Consider the following 16,454-nt stretch of genomic DNA (forward strand, 5'->3'; position numbering starts at 1 on the left):
ATTCGCCTCTCTCTGCCCGGCTCCTGCAGCGGCCGCCATCCTGGGCGCGGCCCCTGCCTCTGCCATGCCGCGCGGGGCGCCCGTCCCGTCCCCTCCCGTGCTGTCCCACCGCCTCCCTGCCGTAAAGCTAGAAATAAACAAAACCAACGTGGAAATATGTATAGGTTAAAAAGAAAGGGCTTTTGGGGCGGAGGGGGCGTTATTTGGTTCGAGGCAGGGTCTTTTAATTTCTGTGCGGGGTTTTTTGGGCCATTTATTTCTAAGGATTTTTTTTCCAAGGGGCTCGATCGCCGCCGCTCTTTTCCGCCTGCCTCCCCTCCGGGAGAGCGGCGGCCCCCGGGTGTGGCGGGTGGCAGTGCTGCCGCCTTGTGGACAGAGGGCGGTACTGCAGCCCCCCAGCCCGCGCCCTGCCCTTCGCCGCTGGGTGCCGGGGCGGGAAGGGCGAGGGGCGGGAGCGAGCGGCGAGCGGGGCGGTGTCTGTGAGTGAGGGGAGGGCTTTCTGTCCCTCGCCGACCGCCGTCCATACCGCAACACTTTGAGGCTTTTTGTCCCTCATCGGTCGCCGTCCGTACCAGAATGGTTTGTGCTTTCTGATCCTCGCCGGCCGCCGTCCCCCACGTGACGCGAGCCCGGCGCCGCCGTGATGGCGGCCGGCGGTGGGACCGGGACTGGGTCCGGGCGGGCTCTGGAGGCGCTGCTGGAGATGGGATTCGGGGCTTGGCGTGCGTGAGGGCGGCGGCACCGGTGGGACATCGGGGGAGGGCCGGGGACAGCGGGGGAGGGCGGGCGGGAGCAGCCGGAGGGGACGCGGGCCCCCTAAAATTTCTCCGGGACCCCCAAAAAACCCCCCGGGACCCCCCCAAAAATAACCGGGAGCCCCCCGGTCCCGCAGGGTGCAGGCGCTGGCACTGACCGGGAACCGGGGAGTGGAACCGGCCATGGACTGGTGAGGGGGGGACCCCAAAAACACTCCCGGGACCCCCAAAAAACCCCAGCGGGATGCCCCAAAAACAGCCCCGGGACCCCCAAAAACAGCCTCGGAAACCCAAAAATTCCCTTCAGGAGCCCCAAAAATCCCCCTGGAACCCCCCAAAATTCCCTTCGGAACCCCAAAACCACTCCTGGGGCCCCCAAAATTCTACTCAGAACCCCCAAAGTTTCTCCCAAAAACCCCCTGAGACCCCTAAAATTCTCCCCAGGACTCCAAAAGCCCCCCCCGGGATGCCCAAAATTCCTTTTGGGGCCCCAAAACACCCCCTGGGACCTCCAAATTTCCCTTTAGGATCCCTGAAATTCCTCCTGGGACCCCAAAAACCCCCTGACACCCCAAAATTCCTCCTGGGATGCCCTAAAAACCTTCCAGAATCCCCCAGGAACCCCCCCAATTTTGGGTCCCCCCCCTGATTTGGGGTTCCCCCCGGTTTTTGGGTCCCCAGGCTGGTGGCTCATGAGGACGACCCCGACTCGGACCCCGAACTCCCCCCGGGTTTGGGGGCACCGCCCTCGGGCCTGGGGGGGCCCCATCAGCCGCCAGACACCAAGGACGAGACCCAGAAGTGAATTTTGGGGGTTGGGGGGGAATTTTGGGGTTTGGGGAGGAAATTTTGGGGTATGGGGAGCTCAGAGTGGTTAATTTGGGGTTTCAGGGTGGTTTTGGGCAGGGTTTTCGGGTATTCTTGAGAGGGCTTTGGGGTATTTTTTGGTGGGTTTTAGGGTATTTTTGGGTGGATTTTTTGGGGTATTCTTGGGAGGGTTTTGGGCTGTTTTGGGGCATTTTATGGTGAGTTTTTTGAGTATTTTTAGGAGGGTTTGGGTATTTTTGGGTGGGTTTTTTGTGGGTATTTTTAGGACGATTTTGGGGTATTTTTGGGTGGGTTTTGGGCTGAAGGCGGCTCGGCGGCAGCACCAGAGAAGGATGGCAGCAGCGAGGGGAGCCCGGCAGGGCCCTGGCTTTGCCCGCCCCTCCTGCTGCCCTCCTTGGAATGGTTTGAGGCATTATGGGGTTATTGAGGTAGAAATAATTATTTTGTTGTTGATAATTTAATGTGGGTTTTTTTTGTTTGTTGTCGTTTCATGTATTTGGTTTGTAGAGCAGGAACTGTAGACAGAATCCTGCAGAAGTAGTATGGAATTTGTCTTCCCAAAACCTACCCGGCTTCCAACCACTTTCAGCATGTGGTCTTCCTTAGCAGCACATGGTTCCCCCACACTTGGGAGCCGGTGCACTCTACTTTTCTCTCCACCTTTGCTGACAGATCCTGCTGAAGGCTGAGGACAAAGCCCTACCCCTACACGGACAAGGCAGCAGACCTGGTTCGGGAAGCCAGCGTGCTCCAGGTTGCTACAGGACTCGGATCAAACATCAGCATCCCCGTCTCTCACGCTGATGGTATGTGGTAACCCCTCTAAGAACAGAATTCCAAGACTTGGGGCTACGTTTTCTAACCCTAAGCAGCAAACTGGGGATGGATAACTCTAGAAATCCTGTCCTGTAAGGACCTCCAGGATTCAGCCCTCCATGTGTCCTTGGTATCAGAAGCTGGAATTGCAGAGTTGCCACTTTACCCCCAAACGTAATTTTTGATGTGGTTGTGCCACTTTAACGGTATTTGAAATCTCTCTTCGTGCTCTTGCAACAGCATTTTCGAACCACAATGGAAATCTAGTCCTTCTGCCTGGGGCTGCTCATAGAATCATGGAATCGCAGAAGGGTTTGGATGGGAAGGCTCCTTTTTTTAAAGCTCGTCCCGTTCCACCCCCTGCCATGGGCAGGGACACCTTCCACCATCCCAGGATGCTCTAAGCCCTGTCCAGCCTGGCCTTGGACACTTCTAGGTATCCGGGGGCAGCCACAGCTTCTCTGGGCAACCTGTGCTGGAAAGCAGCATTGAAAGCCAGAGTGAAGTACAGCTGTGATTTTTGTGCTGCCCCTAACATTGTATTGCCTGACAAATGTGCCTTTGGGTTTTTTGATTGGTTTTTTTTTGTTGGTTTTATTTATTTTTTTGAGGGCTTTTTGTGTTTGTTTTGTTCGGTTTTGGTTTGGTTTTTTTTTTTTTGAGAACTAGAAAGATACCTTGTGTTCCTGGAATGTTGCATTCTACGTCTGTTATTTTCCCAGTAAGTCTGGATCCTCTGCTTACATTTTTTCCTTCACTTATTAGATGTCGTGGATGTGCTGGCTGTTCTGATGGAGGGCAGTGATGGCTTAGATGAAGAAATTGGGTTCTCTTTGAATGAAGATGTGATTATCCAAACATTTCCCTTCAGTGCTGTTGTCCCTGCTGCATTAGCAGCCAGGAATATACTGTTGCTTTAGTCTGAAAATGGAACAGGTACAGGGGTTTTTTTAATGTTTTATGTGTCATTTCCAGCAGTGGAGTGAAAGTGGCATCATTTCTGCCCTCTTGCAATAATTTTTTACCATTTATCATTTTTTACCTTGAGGCATTTTATTATCTTCCCTGCAAGCAGAAGGAGGTGCAGATTCACAATGTTTTGTGCTCAAGAGGGGCATTGAAGCTCTGTAGGTGCGTCTGCCCTTTTTCCCTGACCCTAAAGAGAAGGGACACTGTCCCTGCATGGACAGTCTTGGTCTGGAAGTAGTTGGCCTCAGTAACACAGCGTTTTAAGGGCAGAGCGTGGCGATCAGGAGAGGAAGGTGATTCTCGTGCCTGTGGGCAGCTCTTCCCGAGATCAGGGAGAGGGGACTGCATTGTTAAGTAGGAAGTGGATGCATTTCCCAAGGGAAACTTCAGAAATTAAGCTCCAAGGGCAAATACTGCGAGGTTCTACCACCTCCTTGAGGACAGCGTTAAAACCACAGGGGCATCAGCAGAGCTTGGAGCAGGACTGGCCAACCCCAGAGCGCCTCACGAAGCCCTCTGTGTGTATGTGGCAGTCGAGTAGCACCTGGGGGGTGCTGAAAGTCCCAGTTCTGACAGAAAATTCTGCTTAACTTGTACACGTTGGCTGGGTGTGTGCCCCCAGTACAGCTCGGTTCTTCTCTGAGGCGGTGCCTGGCAGGGTCCGTCCCTGTTAAGAGACGGCTGTGTTTTTGGCACAACACAGCAAAGGTGGATTATTTGCTTCAGCAAGAGCTGATGATGTCTGGAGGGTTTTTCAGGCACCTCAGCAGCCAGGAGCACGTGTATAGTTCACTAGGAACACTTTTTGATCTTGTTCAGTTCTTTTCTCCATGAGGCTCTGTGGGCTGCTGGCAAGGCCCAAAGTAAGGAAGGTTGTCCCAGTGTCCGTGCTCATGTTAATAGTTTAATTTATTTGGCTTTTCTAGGACCAGATGTCGTGGAGGACCTTGGTGCTGTTTTCACTGACCTCCTGCACTCTCCGAGAGAACCCCTTGCTCCCTGCTTGACGCTCCAGCTCTGTGACAAAGATCCCGAGTCCCTGAAAGCTGCTAAGTATCCTCAGCTCTACCAGTTTAACCGATACTATAGACTCTGGATGCCCAAGCAGTCCCAGGAACCTGTGGTATGGAGTCCCTGAAGTCGCTGAATTCTTGAGCCAGTATTCCTATAAAATCCTCGCAGTCGACAGAGGTTACATTTCCATCAGAAACAGCGTTTTTATTGAGGAGGTAATTCTGCATCTCTTGTTGATCCTGCTGGGGACACATGTTTGCTCCAGGGCTTTTCTCTGATGGCACAAGAGGTCTCTGTGGTGTTTGGGAGGCGATACCAGGGCTCAGGGCTCATACAGAGACTCCTCACCAGGCACAGCAGAGCCTGGTGTGCGCTGTGGCCTCTGTTTACAGCACCTGGAGTTCCCCCAGGTGGGTGGAGGATCACAGGCCCCTGGGCTGGGTTTGGTGAGTTTTTCTAAGCTCAGCAGTGTGAACACTCCTGATGCCCCTGGGGAACCTGCTGGACAGCTCTGTTCTAGCAGGACTGCATGCCAGTGTTTCCAGAGATTCAGTTCAGGGCTCATCTCAAAACAAAGGTGGCTAAAGAGATTTTTGTTTCATACTCATCGCTGTTTTTCTCTTATGCTTTTTGTTTCGCTTTAAACAGTTTGAAAACCACAAGGAGGTCAGCCAAGAGCCTCCTGTGGCACCGGATTCTGTATTTGCCACTTTGTTGAAGGGAGCCTGGGAGACAAGAAGCAGTACCTTCCTGGAAGATGGTGTTCAGACAAAGTGGAGAGACTTGGCTTCCTGGCTCCCCCAACCTGAGCAGCTTTTGCTGGGAGTAAAGCACGTGCTGCTGTACCCGAAACCCACAGTGGAGAACTTCTGCAGATAATAATGTAGTTATCCTTGGTTTACTTTATGGTACAAGTTATAGATGACTTGGCTGCTAAAACTTAGGTTCCAGTGCTGTAGCTCTTTTTCCTCGACTCGGCTCCGAGGGTACGCAGCACCGTACAAAATTATACCTAATTTGTAAACAAATGTCAGTTGTTCTGATTATTGAAGCTGGGCTTTATTGAGTTGAATCCGGAGTGTGTGCTGCACCCAGGTCCTTTGTACAAATAGGGTACTGAGGGTGGGGGAACCAGAACTGCACATTCCTTGTGATATGGATGGGATTTTGGCGGGGGGGGGGTTAAATTAAAAGGAGATGCAAAATGAGGGAATTGCTTTTAGATGTAACTATTCTTGTCCTAAAGGGGCCATCAGCTCTGTCCCGAGAGCTGAGTTAGGAGTGTGTGTGTTGAAAGAGCCGCAAGCCTTTTAGGGGCTGCAGTTTGTGTGCCGTGGAATGAGGTGCCCTGAGGAAATGTGTGAGCCGGAGGGAGCCGGGGCCGGGCGGAGGGAGCCGAGCTGTGGGAATGGGCGAATGGAGGCGGGCGCGGGCGGGACTAGGCGAGCGTGGGCGAAAGCGGCCGAAAGGGGCCGAGGAGGCGAGCGGAGCCGAGCTCTGCCGAGTTCAGCCGAGGCGAGCCGAGCTTTGCCGAAGAGGCGAATGGAGGCGAATGCGGCTGATAATAGCCGAGCGTGGCCGAAAGTAGCCGAAGCTGGCCGAGGAGCCGAGTCCAGCCGAACGGAGCCGAGCTCTGCCGAGCGCAGCAGCCCGGGCGGGGCGGGGCGCCGGGGCGGAGCCGGGGCGCTGGGAGGGATCCCACTCCTGTCCCTCTCCCTCCTTCTCCATGCTCCTGCCCGTATTCCCCTCGGTTATCTCTCTTTCCCCCGTTTCCTTGTCCCCCCCAAACCCGGATCCTTCCTGTCCTGTCCCTGCCCCGCTGCTCCGTTCCTTTTCTCCTCTCTCCCTCCTCTGTCCACGGTCCCTCTTCCCTCCCCTGTCAGCCTTTAAATCCGAATTATAAATATGAATGTGTATATAAATATTAAAAATATAAAAACAAAATACATTGAAATGCAGTTTAAAAGAAAAGGTTTTTTCTTTTGGTTCTTGTTGGGTTAGAGGCAGGGTTTTTTTTGTTTGCGTTCTTTTCCGCGCGGGATGTTTCGGGGCATTTGCTACCGAGGACGTTCCGCAGGGGACGGCGCCCGTTCTTTTTTGCCGCCGGCCCCGCCCCGCGGCCTTGAGGCGAGCGGCGGCCCCCGACGGTGGCGGGCGGCAGTGCTGCCGCCTTGTGGACACAGGGCGGTACTGCAGGCCCCCAGCCAGCGCCCGGCAAAACCACCGAGACGGGGCGGGAAGGGCGAGGGGCGGCAGCGAGCGGCGAGCGGGGCGGTGTCTGTGAGTGAGGGGAGAGCTGAAGGCGGCTCCGCGGCGGCGCCGGAGAAGGATGGCAGCGGCGAGGGCAGCTTTCTGTCCCGCGCCTGCCGCCGTCCATGCCACCAAGCGTTGCGGATTTCTGTCCCGCACCGGTCGCCGTCCGTACGAAATCGCGTTGTGGCTTGTTGTCCCGCGCCGGCTGCCGTCCGTACGACAACGGTTCATCTCTATTGTTTTTGAGGACTTCTTGTTCGTCTCAATGGTGTTGTGGAATTTCCGGTTAATCTCCATGGTTTCTGGAAAACTTCCGCTTAGTCTCTATCGTTTCTTGGAACTTCCGGCTCATCTCTATGGTTTCTGGAGGACTTCCTGTTCATCTCTATGGTTTCATGGAACTTCCGGCTCGTCTCTATGCTCCTGGAGGACCTCCCATTCATCTCTATGGACCGTCCCTGTGGTCGCTCCTGCGCGTGCGCGGCCGCCATGAGGGACCGGACGCGGGAAATATGACATGAGAGAGTCCAGAAAAAGGGGAAAAAAAGGTAAAAAACGGGAAAAAAAGCCAAAAAGCGGGACAAGGAGCCCGGAATCGGGATGGGGGAACGCGGAAACGGGGGGGAAGTGACCAAAAATGGGTAAAGAGCCCAAAAATTAGGGAAGAATGGGCGAAAATGGGATCGGGGAGCTCGGAAATTGGGGGGGAGTGACCAAAGTCGGCGAAAGAGCCGAAAAGTGGGAAAAAGATCAGAAAATGTGGGAAAATCGCACAAAGAAACGGTTTAGGAGCCCAAAAATGCGGGAAAGGCAAAAAATGGGGAAAAAGCAAAAAAAAAAAAAAAAAAGGGAAAAGTGCCCAAAAATTCGGATCGATGTGTGGAGAGTTTTGTGGATGAGTGGCTTCGGGAGAGAGGCCATGACTACTTGCAGTTAGTGAAGCGGTAGCTGAAAATTGCAGAGTGCAGCAATAGCGGATGTAGCAACAATATCACACGTCCTTGGGTGAGCTGGTTCCCAGCAGCAGAACGGTCAGCAAAGAGATAAGTGTAAGGGAAAACAAAGCAAGCAGAGAAAGCCCCAAAGGCGAGCTTGACCTGTTCTAGAGACACCAATGAGGAGCCTAAGTTTTGCAATATGCATGAGCTTCATTATAACGGGTATAACTGTACATGCGTACTTAGAATAAACTGAAACTTGTTGGCATTATAGAATGGGCTTTTCTCCCGTTATTTTTCCCCAAAAATGGTGACCTCGACGTGATAGGCGCCACGGTGGAGTGATGAAAAAGAGTTCAGGTCCTGATGCAGCCAGGACGGCAAAAGTGCTGAATTGAAATAGAGTGCACCGTGCCCCAGGTGACTGCAGAGGCAAGCCTGGCCGATACGTGCTGCCGACGACCTCGGAGGGCTGCAACAGCGCTGACAATAGAGGTATGGAGAGGCAAGCAGCATATGATTTATTTACTGCATTCTTGCAGAAAAGGCAGATTAAAAACATTGATTTACATAAAGATCTGCCAAGGTTATTAACATATAGGTATGCTAAGGGGTTCTTTATAAATCCTCATACAGTACATAAGTTGTCTAAGTGGCGTAAGTTTAAAGATAAACTATAAGAAGACATTTTAGATGATGATAAGGCAGCCAAAAAGCTAAAAAAGTTGTAAAAGGTAGTTCACAATGAGTTATTACAACATCAGGCAGAAAAAAAAGCTGCTGCACAAGCAACGTCACACTAGAGAAGAATAAAAGTTATAGCAGAGAAAATTAATTACCTAGTATTTCCATGCCACCTGCTGTGTCTACAGTGGAGTTACCTCCATTGCGACCCGTGCCTGAGGACACGGAAACAGAGTCGCGTTGTGAGCCCACGGCTCCTCCAGCCCCCCCAAACAGAGATCACCGGTTTGTCAGAGTTTGTCTGTCAGTAAATCACCCCCTAAGGCAAAGTCTGACCTAACAAAGGCTCTGGCCAGAGAGCAAAAAGAAGTTTAGGCAACTCTAACAAAAGAAAAACTAAACAAAGAGAATAAGCAAACTTTAGAACTAGCAGCCGACTTAGCTTATCCTATAATTTTTCAGCAGCAAGCGAGCAAAAGGTTACCAGCTCAAATTACACCGTTAGATTAAAAAATTGTTGTCACAGTTGCAAGCTACAGTGAGTCAATTTAGAGTAACTAATAAACCAACTCAGCAAATACTAAATTATATTTAGAGTACTAATATATTGTTACCAAAAAATTCTAAAAGTCTTGCTAAACTTATTTTCTCACCGCATCAGAAACTTTTATTTAGTGCACACTAGCAAGCAGAAGTTAATAAAGCTGTAGCTATGCAAAAGCAGCCTAAAGATCCTCTTCACAAAGTAACTATAGATAAATTGATAAGCTTAAGACCATGTTTTCGCACTAAGGCACAAGCTATGCTAAAACCTAAAAAATGTCAAAAGGCAATGCAACTAACTCAACAAGCTATAGATAAAGTAAAAGACCCAAGAAATTTACCAGCATATATAAAAATTAAGCAAAAAAAAAAACCAAAAAACTTTTAAAGCATTTATTAATAAAGCAACAACAGCAGTAAAAAAAAACTAGAGTGCCTAAGTTTATACATAATATATTTATATATTTATACGTTAAATATATATTTATACGTTTATACGTAAATCATTAAATTATTAATTAATTATTAAAGCAGTATGCTTTACAAAATTGTAATACTTCTACAAGAAGTATACTAAATACATTAAAAACTAATTAAACTATAAAAAATACACTAAAACAGATAAATACTATACCAACAAAGCCACAAACATTTTTAGTTAAAACTATTAAAATACTAAAGGAAAAGTTACAAAAGCAAGCAAAAGCATCACAAACACAAGTGTTAACTGCCCTTACACCCCTCCAAACACCAGTAACAACCCAAGAAAGTCCTCAAGGGGGCCGTATAAAATGTTTCCATTTTGGTGGGGTTTTTTGTTTGTTTGGTTTGGTTTTGGTTTTTTTGGGGGAAACTAAAAAGATACTTTGTGTTCCTGGAATGTTGCATTTTACCTCTGTTGTTTTCCCAGTTAGTCTGGATCCTCTGCTTACATTTTTTCCTTCACTTATTAGATGTCGTGGATGTGCTGGCTGTTCTGATGGAGGGCAGTGATGGCTTAGATGAAGAAATTGGGTTCTCTTTGAATGAAGATGTGATTATCCAAACATTTCCCTTCAGTGCTGTTGTCCCTGCTGCATTAGAAGCCAGGAATATGCTGTTGTTTCAGTCTGAAAATGGAACAGGTACAGGGTTTTTTTAATGTTTTATGTGTCGTTTCTAGCAGTGGAGTGAAAGTGGCATCATTTCTGCCCTCTTGCAATAATTTTTTACCATTTATCATTTTTTACCTTGAGGCATTTTATTATCTTCCCTGCAAGCAGAAGGAGGTGCAGATTCACGGTGCTTTGTGCTCAAGAGGGGCATTGAAGCTCTGTAGGTGCTTCTGCCCTTTTTCCCTGACCCTAAAGAGAAGGGACACTGTCCCTGCATAGTCTTGGTCCTGGAAGTAGTTGGCTTCAGTAACACAGCGTTTTAAGGGCAGAGCGTGGTTCAGCAGTAACTGCAACATAGCCCATGCTTCTGCAGCACAGACCTCAAAAGTTCTACACTCCTGTGGACCCTCTTTGTAACTAAGGACAGTGGAAGTCAATTGCCACCTAAAAAGAGAATTTATTTTCAGATCGAGTACTCTCCAAAACTAGCTCTCAACATATTTGACAACACATTGTGTTGCCAGTTTTGTAAACCTAAGCAGTGGAAAAACAGGAAAGCAACATAAAATGATGTAGTTTTCCTTTGATATATGTGACCCTGTCTCATTCACACCGTGTCATAGTAATTTAAATGTGCATCTTGTCCCTCATCTTTAGCAGAAGAATGGTTTTTCAGAACACAACCATAACTTTCTCCATACCAATTAAACACAATTATTCTTGAAGGCATTTTGCAGTGTGTAGATTCCTTTTGGGTATTACAGCAATTTAAGAGTACCTCACTTTAGGTAAGTCAGTTCTGTGAAGGATACTGGTTACTTAACCAAAGGTATGTCTTCAGGTAGAGTTAGTTAAATTAAAATAAATGTCTCCTGGAATTTGCCTCTAGTGATGAAAAAAGTTTATTAAAATCAGTACAAGCACATTGCTAGGCAAATCCTTAATACTTATCAAACTACAGTGAAGTCACTAGAATCATTCTTAACTTGAATTAGCATGTTGTTGCAGGCCCTATAACTCTGTTGAGTAGGAGAAGGAGAAGATTTTAACTAATTGCATTCATCCATACAGATGTCTTTTGTGGACCCATTTAGGCTAGTTGACTAAATCTGGCATAAAAGATAGCACAGAGATTTTAACTGTTGAAAAACTCTGAGCAGGAAGTGTTCCCACAGTGCAAGAATCCTTTGAGTCAGGGTGCTTTAATAGTGTAATTCATAAGTTGTCTAGAGGAGGAATAGAAGAAAGTTAAACTAAGCTACCTTTAAGGAAGATGAATTAAACCTCATTAGAAGTCTGTATGGACACTCATTCTGCAAATTAAAGGAGCAGGAAGGAAGGCAATTGATGGTGCTTCAATTCTCCATCAGAGGCCTAAGAATAATGTATCTTAACAGTTTTCTCTTCTTAATTCAGTTAGTGTATTTTCATTTCCCTGAATGACTCCAGGTAGACAAAGGCACAAGGGAATAGTGGGTTTTGAATTGCCCAGGATACTACAGGTGGAGGTCCTCAGGAAGTGGCATGTGCTTTTTGGCTGTTGCCACAAACCATGGAGCTTTGAGCCATCCCAGGTGCCAGCAGCACCCTGAGCAGTGCTTACCAGCACCTGGCACTGGTAAATATTCCTGGCACAAAAGATTTTCTCTCCGTGGCCAAGCTGTGTCCGTGCAGGTAGCAGGGACAGCCACGCCATGGTCAGGGTTGCTGCTGCAGCACATCCCATTCTGTCCCGGTAGGATTCACTGAGCGCTAGTCACAAGAAGAGTGTCTAAAGTGATTTCTAAGAGAAAAGCTGCATGGGGTCAAACATGATCTTTCCTGTGGTTTTTGTAGCCAGCTCACCGTCAGTTCCCAGCACTGAACCAGGGCAGGGTGTGCCGTAGCTTGGCTCGTCCCTGAACGGGTGCCACCGTGCCTCTCCCTTCTTACTGCCCAAAGCTTTGTGTCCAGGCACAAGGGGAGTAGAGAAGCTTCCTGCCAGGAGATTGAGAGGCAGCCCGTGTGCTCATTCTTCTGCTCCATGAGCCTTTCCTGGCAGAGACGGGGCTGCATGGCGCTCCCTGCATTTGGAGCACTGGTACTTGCTGATAGCACAGCTTCTTCTCCCATCCTCTTGCTGGCTGCGAGGTCCTGTTACCTTCCCTCATGTTACCTTCTAAAGAAAAGGGGCACTGTCCCTGCATGGACAGTCTTGGTCTGGAAGTAGTTGGCCTCAGTAACACAGCGTTTTAAGGGCAGAGCGTGGCGATCAGGAGAGGAAGGTGATTCTCGTGCCTGTGGGCAGCTCTTCCCGAGAGCAGGGAGAGAGGACTGCATTGTTAAGTAGGAAGTGGATGCGTTTCCCAAGGAAAACTTCAGAAATTAAGCTCCAAGGGCAAATATTGCGAGGTTCTACCACCTCCTTGAGGACAGCGTTAAAATCACAGGGGCATCAGCAGGGCTTGGAGCAGGATTGGCCAACCCCAGAGCACCTCACAAAGCCCTCTGTGTGTATGTGGCAGTCGAGTAGCACCTGGGGGGTGCTGAAAGTCCCAGTTCTGACAGAAAATTCTGCTTAATTTGTACATGTTGGCTGGGTGTTAGCTTGGTTCTTCTCTGAGGCGGTGCCTGGCAGGGTCTCTCCCTGTTAAGGGCCGGGCGTGTTTTTGGCACAACACAGCGAATGTGGATTATTTGCTTCAGCAAGAGCTGATGATGTCTGGAGGGTTTTTCAGGTACCTCAGCGGCCAGGAGCACGTGTATAGTTCACTAGGAACACTTTTTGATCTTGTTCAGTTCTTTTCTGCATGAGGCTCTGTGGGCTGCTGGCAAGGCCCAAAGTAAGGAAGGTTGTCCCAGTGTCCGTGCTCATGTCAATAGTTTAATTTATTTGGCTTTTCTAGGACCAGATGTCGTGGAGGACCTTGGTGCTGTTTTCACTGACCTCCTGCACTCTCCGAGAGAACCCCTTGCTCCCTGCTTGACGCTCCAGCTCTGTGACAAAGATCCCGAGTCCCTGAAAGCTGCTAAGTATCCTCAGCTCTACCAGTTTAACCGATACTATAGACTCTGGATGCCCAAGCAGTCCCAGGAACCTGTGGTATGGAGTCCCTGAAGTCGCTGAATTCTTGAGCCAGTATTCCTATAAAATCCTCGCAGTCGACAGAGGTTACATTTCCATCAGAAACAGCATTTTTATTGAGGAGGTAATTCTGCATCTCTTGTTGATCCTGCTGGGGACACATGTTTGCTCCAGGGCTTTTCTCTGATGGCACAAGAGGTCTCTGTGGTGTTTGGGAGGCGATACCAGGGCTCAGGGCTCATACAGAGACTCCTCACCAGGCACAGCAGAGCCTGGTGTGCGCTGTGGCCTCTGTTTACAGCACCTGGAGTTCCCCCAGGTGGGTGAAGGATCACAGGCCCCTGGGCTGGGTTTGGTGAGTTTTTCTAAGCTCAGCAGTGTGAACACTCCTGATGCCCCTGGGGAACCTGCTGGACAGCTCTGTTCTAGCAGGACTGCACGCCAGTGTTTCCAGAGCTTCAGTTCAGAGCTCATCTCAAAACAAAGGTGGCTGAAGAGATTTTTGTTTCATACTTATCACTGTTTTTCTCTTATGCTTTTTGTTTCGCTTTAAACAGTTTGAAAACCACAAGGAGGTAAGCCAAGAGCCTCCTGTGGCACCGGATTCTGTATTTGCCACTTTGCTGAAAGGAGCCTGGGAGAGAGGAAGCAGTACCTTCCTGGAAGATGGTGTTCAGACAAAGTAGAGAGACTTGGCTTCCTGGCTCCCCCAACCTGAGCAGCTTTTGCTGGGAGTAAAGCACGTGCTGCTGTACCCGAAACCCACAGTGGAGAACTTCAGCAGATAATACTGTAGTTATCCTTGGTTTACTTTATGGCACAAGTTATAGATGACTTGGCTAATAAAACTTAGGTTCCAGTGCTGTAGCTCTTTTTCCTCGACTCGGCTCCGAGGGTACGCAGCACCGTACAAAACTGCACCTAATTTGCAAACAAATGTCAGTTGTTCTGATTATTGAAGCTGGGCTTTATTCAGTTGAATCCCGAGTGTGTGCTGCACCCAGGTCCTTTGTACAAATAGGGTACTGAGGGTGGGGGAACCAGAACTGCACATTCCTTGTGATATGGATGGGATTTTGGGGGGGGGGGTTAAATTAAAAGGAGATGCAAAATGAGGGAATTGCTTTTAGATGTAACTATTCTTGTCCTAAAGGGGCCATCAGCTCTGTCCCGAGAGCTGAGTTACAAGTGTGTGTGTTGAAAGAGCTGCAAGCCTTTTAGGGGCTGCAGTTTGTGTGCCGTGGAATGAGGTGCCCTGAGGAAATGTGTGAGCCGGAGGGAGCCGGGGCCGGGCGGAGGGAGCCGAGCTGTGGGAATGGGCGAATGGAGGCGGGCGCGGGCGGGACTAGGCGAGCGTGGGCGAAAGCGGCCGAAAGGGGCCGAGGAGGCGAGCGGAGCCGAGCTCTGCCGAGTTCAGCCGAGGCGAGCCGAGCTTTGCCGAAGAGGCGAATGGAGGCGAATGCGGCTGATAATAGCCGAGCGTGGCCGAAAGTAGCCGAAGCTGGCCGAGGAGCCGAGTCCAGCCGAACGGAGCCGAGCTCTGCCGAGCGCAGCAGCCCGGGCGGGGCGGGGCGGGGCGCCGGGGCGGAGCCGGGGCGCTGGGAGGATCCCCTCCTGTCCCTCTCTCTCCCGCTCCATGCTCCTGCCCGTATTCCCCTCAGTCACCTCTCTTTCCCCCGTTTCCTTGTCCCCCCCAAACCCGGATCCTTCCTGTCCTGTCCCTGCCCCGCTGCTCCGTTCCATTCCCCCTCTCTCCCTCCTCTGTGCCCCTTCCCTCTTCCTCATCTGCCGGCCTTTCCCTTCCCCGCCCGCTTTCCTCCGCAGCCCGACCTCCCTCCCCGCCCTTTCGCATGTCCCGCTCTCCCTCCTCTCTTCCCGTCGCCCCTTCGCTTCTTTCCCCCGCAGCCGCGGGGCTCGGGGCGCCGGAGAATAAAGCCCCGAGGGCCGGAGCCCGGCGCCCCCCGGGCCTTGCGGGAGTCCCCGCACGGGGCCGGGGCTCTCGGCGGATCCCCCGCGCCGCTCGGACCCCGCCCCGGCGCTGCCGGACCTGCGGCTCCGCCGGCATCGCGCTGCGAGCGGCCCCCGCTCTGTGCCGTGCCGGCCGTGCCGCGTCCCCGCCGCCTCTGCCGCTCCCTCTTTCTGCCCCTGGCCCGCGACAGCGAGGCGGGGCGGGAGCTTCGAGCCTTCTGGGGGCTGCCCCCCCTTCCTTGTTGCGGCGGAGTCCCTTTCTGGGGGGATGGAGGTGTGGGAAGGGCTGGAAGGGAGTGCTGGGCTGCTGTTCGGGGCAGTTGGACTCGTCCTGTGCCTTCTTCGGGGGTCAGGGTTAGGGGCTGAAGCCTCGGGGCTCTGATGTCATTTGGGGCACCCCAAGGTCCCCAGGAGAGGGACGCACACTGCGGTGGAGGAGCGGGTGGGTGGCGAATGAGGGGGGCGGGTCACGCTGGGTGCCGTCCCGCAGAGGGACCCAAAGCTGCCCCAAAATTCCCTGGGAGGGGTGTGTGTAGAATACTAAAACCTGGCAAGTGTTTCGTTTTCACAGCTATTGGTAAAGAATAGGAAGCTATGGCTAAACTCATTTGGAAAGAAGCCCTCTCTCGATCCACTCATTTGTATGCAGGAATGTAGGAAACTCCGACTGGGGATGAGCAGTAGTTCTGAAAATCATGCCCTATCGTTTTTCTCTAGGAACGAACCAAGCGAGTGCCCTGAAACCAGCGGAGCAGCTGCAGGGGCTGAAGGGAACAGAAAGGGCTCCCGGCACCTTTTGCCTCCGTTCTCTGCCATTCCCCCAAACGTGTCGCAGTCCCGGAAGAGGCGTTTGTCATGCAGCCTGCCAAAATAAAGACCTGTAAAATCCTAGCTCTGCCTTTTGTTTAACGTGTTTTTACTTCCTATTTATGTCATCACAGAAAGCAAGGAAAGAATAAATGTGTCTGGTTCCCACTATTGCTCCGTGCAGGCATTTTTAAAGGCTGCTGTACTTCTGTCCTCTTTTTCCACTCCAAGCTTGACTTTTCCCCTCCTTTTTCGAGGTCTGCAGCTTTGGGTGTCCCAGGCAGGGCTGGGTTCCTCGGCAGGGGTCTTAGGAGTTGGTGCTGATTCTGCTTTTTCCGAAGGTGTAGCAAAGTGTGCCAGCAAAAGGACTGTTTTCTCCAGGGGAAAGCTTTCTTTCAATCACCATCAGTGCATGTATGTGTTTTAATTGTTTAACCAGGTGGATTAAGAAAAGCCGACAGCCGTAGCAGATTTCTGTTGAATCTGTATCTGTGAGAAGTGGGCTGTGTGTTGGAGGCGGAGAGACGCTGTTGGAGAGTGGAAACAGCGGCAGGTGTGAGCTGTTAGGATGATGAGGGCTCAGAGCAGGCCCCAGGTGTGAGCTGTGAGGATGATGAGGGCTCAGAGCAGCCCCAGGTGTGAGCTGTGAGGATGATGAGGAGGGGGCGGCTCCTCCGGCGGCTGATTTAGGGGGTTTTCCTCCCATCGGTTTTGCACAAAG

At 50.8% G+C, this 16,454-nt stretch overlaps 3 long non-coding RNA genes across 7 annotated transcripts; all 3 read left to right on the top strand.

Annotated features, from left to right (window-relative positions):
• The first annotated feature begins 568 nt into the window (after positions 1 to 568).
• On the top strand, positions 569 to 5,410 carry LOC144248657 (uncharacterized). 5 transcript variants are annotated; one of them, XR_013341968.1, is made up of 5 exons: positions 569 to 744; positions 893 to 946; positions 2,256 to 3,335; positions 4,295 to 4,597; positions 5,031 to 5,410. It is a non-coding gene; the product is annotated as an uncharacterized LOC144248657 (long non-coding RNA). The 5 variants fall into 5 exon arrangements; XR_013341965.1 differs by having other exon boundaries at positions 569 to 722; XR_013341969.1 differs by lacking the exons at positions 569 to 744; positions 893 to 946 and adding an exon at positions 1,535 to 1,556.
• A 2,071-nt stretch (positions 5,411 to 7,481) lies between these two features.
• Positions 7,482 to 14,073, top strand: LOC110468808 (uncharacterized). The gene is made up of 4 exons (XR_013341970.1): positions 7,482 to 8,068; positions 9,754 to 9,924; positions 12,780 to 13,082; positions 13,516 to 14,073. It is a non-coding gene; the product is annotated as an uncharacterized LOC110468808 (long non-coding RNA).
• Positions 14,074 to 14,981: 908 nt separating this feature from the next.
• On the top strand, positions 14,982 to 15,817 carry LOC110478286 (uncharacterized). The gene is made up of 2 exons (XR_002466732.2): positions 14,982 to 15,200; positions 15,644 to 15,817. It is a non-coding gene; the product is annotated as an uncharacterized LOC110478286 (long non-coding RNA).
• The last annotated feature ends 637 nt before the right edge of the window (positions 15,818 to 16,454 follow it).

Source organism: Lonchura striata, unplaced genomic scaffold (genome assembly GCF_046129695.1).
Source record: "Lonchura striata isolate bLonStr1 unplaced genomic scaffold, bLonStr1.mat Scaffold_229, whole genome shotgun sequence".
NCBI lineage: Eukaryota > Metazoa > Chordata > Aves > Passeriformes > Estrildidae > Lonchura > Lonchura striata.